This window comes from Spinacia oleracea, chromosome 6, assembly GCF_020520425.1.
Source record: "Spinacia oleracea cultivar Varoflay chromosome 6, BTI_SOV_V1, whole genome shotgun sequence".
NCBI classification, from domain to species: Eukaryota; Viridiplantae; Streptophyta; class Magnoliopsida; order Caryophyllales; family Amaranthaceae; genus Spinacia; species Spinacia oleracea.
This window is the reverse complement of record NC_079492.1, coordinates 57,204,738-57,214,064: the sequence shown is the minus strand read 5'-3', so window position 1 is coordinate 57,214,064 and position 9,327 is coordinate 57,204,738.

Below are 9,327 nucleotides of genomic sequence, written 5' to 3'. Positions count from 1 at the left end.
TGCCGGAAACGGAAATATTGTCAGAATCGGAAATATTATCGGAATCGGAAAATAATTCGGGAAACGGAAATATTAAATATTTGTTCGAAACGGAAATTAATTCCGGAATCGGAAATATTAAATATTGTTCGTATCGGAAATGAATTCCGAAATCGGAAATTTAATCGGAAGCGTATCGTACGAATAAGCATCGGACGAGGCCTGCCGGACGAGGGCCCAGCACGAAGCCAGGCCATCGCCCAGCAAGCCAAGCGCGCCACACGAACAGCCAAGGCCACGCCAGGCCCAGCGCAAGGCCAGGCCCAGCAGGCCGTGGCAGCGCGCACAGCGCGCGCAGCGCGCGCAGGAGCTACGTGGGCTTGTAGCTCGCGTAGGCCTCGCTGCGTGGGCTGTTGCTCGCACGCACGCGCATGGGCGGCCCATCGTGGCTGCCATGTGTGTGTGCGTAAGTGTTTGTGTTCATGCACGATTCCTAAATCATGCAGAGTTCGGTTAATGATTAAAGTCCTAATTCTATTTGATAAATTAATTAATTAGAGTTCTTGTAGGATTCTAGGTTTAATTAATTTGTATCTGAATAGGATTCCAATTCCCTTTCCATACCCCTATAAATATGTGGCTTGGGTTCACAATTTATAACGAGTTTAAAAGTATTCAAAGTGAGTTTTTGAGAGAAAAATTCAGCCACACATCTTGCTCAAAAGTGCCGAAAATTCTAGTACCTTAAGGGCGATTCTAGTTGGTCAATCTTAAGGCGGATCCGGACGTGCTGTGGACTATCTACGGAGGGACGACACTTGGAGTCCTAAAGACTTGTTCTTGCTCGGTTCGGGCGCAGCTAGGGAGGGCACGCAACAAAGAGTATGCATCTAAATTATGCTATATGATTATGTGTAAATAATATGTATTCCTGGGTTAATGGTTGTTTCCGCATGATTTATGTAATATCATATGTATCATAACCTAACATGGACTGCTGCCAAGAACATTCTGAAGTACCTGAAAAGGCACAAAGATGACTTCCTGGTCTATGGTGGAGATGATGAATTAATTGTTAAAGGCTATACGGACGCAAGTTTCCAAACCGACAAAGATGATTTCAGATCACAGTCTGGGTTTGTCTTCTGCCTCAACGGAGGAGCAGTAAGCTGGAAAAGTGCTAAGCAAAGCACCATTGCGGATTCTACAACTGAAGCGGAGTACATTGCTGCACATGAAGCAGCAAAGGAAGCTATATGGCTAAGGAAGTTCATAGGTGAACTTGGTGTAGTCCCCTCCATTAAAGGACCAATAGCCCTGTATTGTGATAATAACGGAGCTATTGCACAGGCAAAGGAGCCTAGACACCACCAGAGAGTCAAGCATGTACTTCGTAGATTTCACCTTCTACGAGAGTTCGTTGAAAGAAAAGAAGTCGAGATAAGCAAAATTGGAACTGATGACAACATATCAGATCCATTGACTAAACCTCTGCCGCAAGCGAAGCACAACTCGCACACTGCAGCTATGGGAATCAAGCATATTGGAGAATGGCTTTGATGTCTCTGTTTAATGTTTTAAAGTTTTAGAGTTTAAATCTTTGTAAAACATTATTGGTTAATCATTCACAATAAATGAAAAGAATTCATTTTTCCATTTAATTTGTGGTTTATTAAATGATGAGTCCCTTCAATTTGACGATATATTCAAGATAGACTGTCAGGACCAGTCCTGTGACTAAGAAATGTCTATCAAGTGAACTTGAATGTCAAAGGTTGAAAATGGTCCCTAGTCGGAGTTTTCTATAAAATTGGATGCATAGAAAACGTTAGACGATTAGAATGCAAGATGACTAGTAGTTCTGTTTCTTGAACTATGTGGACATGGCAATGTCATAATCATTTGCATAGATACTTACTTTGGGAAGACTAGTATCGGACAAGACCTATGAAACTTTACTGTAAGAGATGAAAATCTGTCATAAGTAAATTTCATTAAAATTATTAGACACTAAATCCTCAATACCTGAGTGATTTGAGATTACTTGTTTGAGAACTGGTTGCTTTGACGTTGACCAACCGTCGCACCGTAAAAGGAGGCTATAAAGGCAACGCTCAGGTAATCACCTATCAAACGAAGTTTAATCTCAAGATCACAAGATTGGGATTGTCCTCCCATAAATCGGGATGAGATGCTTAAAAGTTGTACAAGGCCACTCGGAGAGCTAGAAACTGTGAAATGCATGGCCGTGCTCGGATGAATCATAGGCTATGATTATCTGTTTATTTGATCAGTTGAACTCTGAAACCGAGGAACACCTCTGGACATTATAAGGATGACAACTCTTACCTTTTATGTTCAAGAGCAAGCATCGAGCGACAAAGGAATTAGAAAATGCACACTTGTCCCTAAGGACAAGTGGGAGACTGAAGGAAATAATGCCCTTGGTCCAAGTATGCATTCAATGTTAAGTCTAATAAATGCGGTTCAGTATTAATTAACAAGTTAATAATTCAGTGAGATCAAGTGAGCTAAATGCCTAGCTAGAGGCCGCTTCAGTTCAAGTGGAATTAATTATATTAATCCACAGCTTACTCTTGACTGAACCCGTAGGGTCACACAAATAGTACGTAAACGGATCAAGTATTTAATGGCATTAAATACTCCATCTATGGATATTCGGAATCGACGGATCTTGGTTTCAGTGGGAGCTGAGATCGTCACAGGCAAGAAATGAATACTCCGGAAACGATGATATGCCGGAAACAGAAATATGGATCGTATCGGAAATATAAATATTATCCAAGTCGTAGATGTTGCCGGAAACGGAAACATGGTACGTATCGGAAAATATTATCGGAAATGGAAATATTGCCAGAATCGGAAATATTGCCGGAAACGGAAATATTGTCAGAATCGGAAATATTATCGGAATCGGAAAATAATTCCGGAAACGGAAATATTAAATATTTGTTCGAAACGGAAATTGATTCCGGAATCGGAAATATTAAATATTGTTCGTATCGGAAATGAATTCCGGAATCGGGAATTTAATCGGAAGCGTATCGTACGAATTAGCATCGGACGAGGCCCGCTAGACGAAGGCCCAGCACGAAGCCAGGCCGTCGCCCAGCGAGCCAACGCGCACCAGCGCACGCCAAGCCTCGACCAAGCCCAGCGCAAGGCCAGGCCCAGCCAAGGCCTTGGGCGCGCGCGCGGAGCACAGCAGTGGGCCGAGCGATGTGCGCCTAGCATGGGCCGCAAGGCTTGCGCGGGTGTACGGTGCTCGTGCAATGCTTGTACGAGAATCCTGAAGCAATCAGGATTCGAAGTGTGATTAAATCCTAAAACTATTAGATAATGATTATTTAATTAGAGTCCTAGTAGGGTTATAATTAAATAAATTAGTATCCTAATAGGATTCCAAAACCCTTTCCATAACTCTATAAATAAGTGCCTAGGGTCACATATTTTCACAGATTATTCAAGTATTCAAAGTGAGTTTTTGAGAGAAAATTCAGACACATTTCTTGACTATAAGTGCCGAAAATCTTTAGTACCTTAAGGGCGATTCTAGTTGGTCAATCTTAAGGCGGATCCGGACGTGCTGTGGACTATCTACGGAGGGACGACACTTGGAGTCCTAAAGACTTGTTCTTGTTCGGTTCGGGCGCAGCTAGGGAAGGCACGCAACAAAGAGTATGCATCTAAACTATGCTATATGATTATGTGTAAATAATATGTATTCCTGGCTAAATGGTTTTTCCGCATGATTTATGAATTGTCATATGTATCATAACCTAACAATTATTTCGTTCGATGCGAGGATTCATAGATGTTTCTTTCTTGTTTTTATATCTGGGCAAAATTTGACAAGCAGAAAGATTCAGCGCCCAGGCTGGGGCGTTAAAGATATCGGCGCCCAGCTCTGGGCGTTGAAATTGATTTCTGAGCAGAATTTTGACAGTTTTTTCTTTCTTGATGTTTTCTTTCGCTTTTGCTTTGGAATGATGTAGACTATGTAACGGGCGCTTTATAGGGCGAGCGTTATGTGCAGTGGTTTGGTCGTAGTTTTGGTGACTCGCGATTTTCAGTTACCCTTGATAGTGGGGTGACTTTATATATTCTATGTAGTGCTTTATAATTTGGGAGGGGTTGTAGCCATACTAAGGTTCGTTTTACACGATTAAAGCTTAGGATTGTGCCCCTATGACGTATGTATAGCATTAGTGTCGAGAATTTGCGATAAAATCGTCATTTCGAGCATTTTTAGAGTGTTTTTCTCAAGCTCCCAATTGTAGCTACGGGATTGGCTTGGTGCTATAATGCTTGGCATACGTTTTTATGCATTCATGGCGACATGGATCATGAATAGTTTGAACCAGACTCGTTTAGTGCGAGGTACGTTCGAGTAGTGATTTGCTACTTTTCCTGTAAATATCGTATTGTGCGACATTGCCATGGTCAAGGTAGTCACATGTTGAAATGTGCCTTGACTAAAAGCTAGGTGCCTTTCTTTACCCATAATCATATTTAGAAATCTTTTTGGCTCACTTGCAACATCGAGATAAACGCATACTTAGCTTAAACCAACGACACTTTATTATGTTTGAAGAAGTTTTTGAAAATCATTTGAAAATTATTTAAAATCCGATTCCTACTGAGTGCAATCCGAGGTGTCCTAAGTAGGTTGACTTATAGAAGGGTTCGTACAGGATTACATGAGTGAATCAAAATACTGTTATAATTTTTGGAATGCTGTCTAAGGATTTGCTGGAAGCCAAGGTGCAGGCGTCAAGATATTACTTGTGCCCGTGTGGCACATGCGTTGGGCTTTTAGGGCTATCTTTCCAGAATGGCAGGAATATAAACCGTTTTCAAATTGACTTAGATTTAATTGGTGTATGTCCGTACAAAAGGTCAAGGTATATTTAGTTCTTTCCCTAGCTCTTTCATTTCAATTTTTAGCCCCAGTTGCTGTTATGTCTTCCCATTAATGATGCTTTCAGATTTCGATTTTAGATGCCCGTGTCATATGTCTGAGTAGGGTAAGCCTTGGTTAAGTGCCAAGTCCTATTGACAACGTCTGATCTTTTTTCAAAGGGGATTAGCAAGCATTTGAATTACCATGAACGGGTGCCCTGAGTTCGAAGGAACGATGGGGCGACGCCGTAGAACAATCCTCTTTATTGCAAGCTTACTGCCTTTACTACTTGTTGGCGATTATGACTGTGTCTAGTGGTGAAAGAAGGTCTTTAAGCGAACAACTATGTCTAGTGGTGAAAGAAGGTCTTTAAGTGAGTTAGTTTGCTTTAGGGAGGGTCAAGTCGAGTACTTTAGAGGTCATGGACGCTTGCGCTAGCCCCCATTCAATTGAGGCAAAGCGATCTTTTTGTGTCTTGGCTAAGTGCCTAGGAGTGTGAGTGCTCCTTCTAGCAAGGGTACGTGCCCTTATTATTTTTCGATGTGTGCTCATTTTGCATCTTGATGACTTGGATTCTTCTTTTGACTCAAGTTTTTCTTTCGACTTGGATTGCAAGTAATTAAATTTCAATAAGGGACTCTATTTCTTATTCTTGTTATTCTATAGGCTCTAACATTTTTGCAAATTGCTTGGACCGAATCATGGATTGCCAATAAGGGACTCTATTTCTTATTCTTGTTATTCTATAGGCTCTAACATTTTTTCAAATTGGTTGGACCGAATCATGGATTGCCTACGTATCCGCCTTAACTAGATTTAATTTGGAATCAGGTCTTGCATAGTTCTTAGCCAGAAAACGGTTTCTTAGAATGCCGATTTTAAACAAGTACGTTCTGAGGTGGAAACATATTATTTGAAGCGGTATAATAAGTGAAGTTTATTATTATTTTAATCTGCTGCCTTGCCGTAAGCCAAAAATTTGTTTTATATTTTTTTTTCTGAGTACATGTATTTTTTGGTGGTACGTATATCTGAATACGTGCTGTACCCCCCCCCAAGTGTTCGCTATTGTTCCGTGTATGTGCGGATAAAATGACGAGCACTTCTGGACAAATTTTAGCAAGTAGAGAGATTCAGCGCCCAGGCTGGGGCGTTAAAGATTTCGGCGCCCAGAGGTGGGCGCTGAAAATGTTTTCTGGGCGGATCTTTTTTGGTGCGCTAAATGCTTCTTTTTCTTTTTAGACGGACTTTTAAAGGCGCTTTGCAAAGTTTGCTTTTTTATTAATTTTTTTTTTTGTACTTTTCATTTGTCTTCTTTTTTATTCGTGACTCAAGACGGTTTGAAAGATGAGATAGGATAATTTGCATAGGTATTGGTCAAGAATGAGGATTATATCTGCTAGGACTCACAATTTGTAGCCTCAAGCTAGTGTCATGAGTTTTCATTGACCAAGGCCAATGAGTAGCATGGGGACGGCTCAAGGGTATATCAACAGGATGTATCCAAACAAGTTATATGGTCATTATGCTAATGGTGGTGTAAGAGAAGGTTTGGGCTTTGGAAGTAATGGGTATAACGCACGTGTCAATGGCCGTACGTGATTTGCAGTTGACGACAAGTTCAGGAACAAGAGTCGAGGTAATGGTTTCTTGGGTTATGGGAATGAGAACATGGATGGGTTAAATGAGCTGAACAGGGGCCCCAGAGCGAAGGTGTCTAAGAACATAAGGATAGGAAAGGGTAGACATCGTAGAACTTTATGTAGTTTTTGTGGCATGATTTGGATTGGTTGACTCAATTCTTTTTCTTCGTCCGCTCGGGTAAATTCCGCACTTTGGGAGGTACGGGCTAAGTATTTCATGGCTCGCTCTTTTCGCTCTCCCTTTTCTCTTTATATTTTCTCTTTTTGCTTGGGATTTCACCCCTTCAATATTTTTTATTTGGGTTAAAAGGTAGATGGTTGTGGTCTTTGAGTCACGAGGCGAGACTGAGTGAGCCTCGTTTGGTAGGCCTATAGTGGACCTTTAACTTTAGTAGGCCTAGGGTGGACCTTTAGCTTTAGTAGGCCTAGGGTGGACCTTTAATTTGTCTTACTTTGCAAGCGTATTTAGTCGTTTAAAATGTGCAAATAGCGTAGATTCAAAATGTTGTTTTACTTTATTGAAATTTAACGAAAGAATTACATCGAAAATAATTTTTTTTTGTTTCTTTTCAGACTCCAGTTTCTGGGATTTAATTGGAAGTTGTGATTTAGACTCGAACTTTCATTAATCTTTCTTATTATAACCCGTGTATGAATACAAGGAGGTGGCCTAGACTCAAAATAATGACGTGGCGTAAGCCTATAATACTTGACCAAGCAACTCTCAGACTTAGGCTAATTGGGCCATAACTTTTGTTGGTTGACACTTTAGATTTTAACCCTTGGGTGTTCATTTGTCACGCGCCATTTTGCTTAATGTTGGCAAGGTAGTTAATTGGGGAGATCGAATTTTCATTTTTGCAAGACTAGAATCATTAGTGCGGCTTCCCTCTTAGTGTGTATTGTTTTACCCCAATGGTAGCCTTATAGTATGCCGATCTGGGTATTTTCATGGTTGGTCATGTTGCATTCATGGAAAATCTTTTAGTCCGTACTTAGGAGTATTTAAAGGAGCGAGTGGCTCGAGAGGACTATGATAGTCGTGACCCAATGTGATCATAAGCCTTGAGGCCATTAATTTTTTGCTAATGGTATTGACACCTTAGGTTCACTTTGGGGGTTGTGCGACTATGGGGGAATGATTTTCTGAATGTGACTGTTTCGATTTTGCAAATACTATAATATATTCTTTTAATTGGTGAGAGAGAGTATTGAGGCCGTAGATTCTTAGCAAGGGATGACAATTACATATGGGTGCTTATTGATTTAGATGTTAGGAAGGGAGACTCAATATGGTTTAACCTTTTAACTTGCAGAACGACACCAAGCATTAGGACCGATTCTATGGATAAGACAACTAAGACTTAGGATTTAGATTGTACTTTGGCATAGCCTAGTCTAGACTCGGATTTACTTATTTTTCATTTGAACATTATTTTTTTTTCTTTGAAAACTTTATTCGAACATCATTTTTTGAATACTTTGCCCATGTGACATTCAAGGTTATTTTATTTAGCATGCTCGGTTTTGGTGCCGAACATTGTCGTCATAGGAGGCCTAATGACGACACAAGGAGTTATTTATTTTTTTATTTTTTAGTCGCTTTTAGAATCGAGTGCCTTTTCATACGCTCTTGCAGCAATTTTTACGAAAAGTTTCTTTTGCTACGTATATTTTTTTTTTACGTGGGCACCGAGGCTGTTGCGCCTGACCAAAAGGCCAGGCAGCAACTTCAGCGCCCAGCGTAGGGCGTGAGAAATTCTGGCGCCCAGCCAACGTCGTTGAAAATGCGTCCCTGGCTGGTTCTCGTTCTCTGTTTGCGTATACTTTTGTTTTTGCGACTTTAATTTTGCGTGCTTGCCTTATAACGTCCTTTACGCGTTGTGCAGCGTTCGTGGGGTTCGTTACAGGCCATCCTGAGCGTCGCTTATTTTTGTGGCGATCGTTCGGGTTTGCGGAACACGTATTTTGGTATAACTCTTTGGCAAATTGGTTTATGAATGTTCGGGGAATTTTTTAAGGTCGTTGGTTTTCTAACATTGTTTGCCACATACAATCATACATTTCGCTACACATAACTAACATTACATCATGAGGCAATAATAATATGTCATGTAGTTTTATGATGGGCTTCTATGGGTAGTACTTGCGCCTGGCTTGGTACCGCTTCTATCGCAGATCCAACACATGCCCCGGTCGAGGTAGTGTCTTCAACAAACGAATTTCGCCCAAGAGGCCAATCATGATGTAAGCCAAGGGGGCATGCACCAATGAGAGGGACCTAATGGGCGAGCGATTGGGTTTGGGACGGGTGTACTACTAGCGAAAGTGCCGAGTGGACAACATTCGAAGTGTATGCACCCCCCGGTTGGCGATGGGTATCCTTAGTCCAAACTCCCTGAGGGAGCCAAGATTCATTATGCGGTTCTGTCCGTTCGCATTAATATGCTGATATTCAGGTCGTCACAACTTGATGGGGAAATAAACGCGGGGTAGGATTTTTTCACCCTTCGGCTATTTTGATTACCTATGAGCACGAGTATTTCCTTCACTATCCCCAGTGGAGTCGCCACTGTGAGGGGGTCGAAAAAGCACGAGGCTAATGCGTGACCTCGTCCCTCGTGGGTGTGACGCTTCTATTTGTCAAATCAAGTGTAATTGGATTTCCTGTGAGTTTACACCCAATTGACTAGTAATATAGGAGTCGCCATTCAGTTTTTAACGACAATGACAAAACCCGGTAATCGTGACATAAAGGGAGTGCAATTATGTTTGACCACG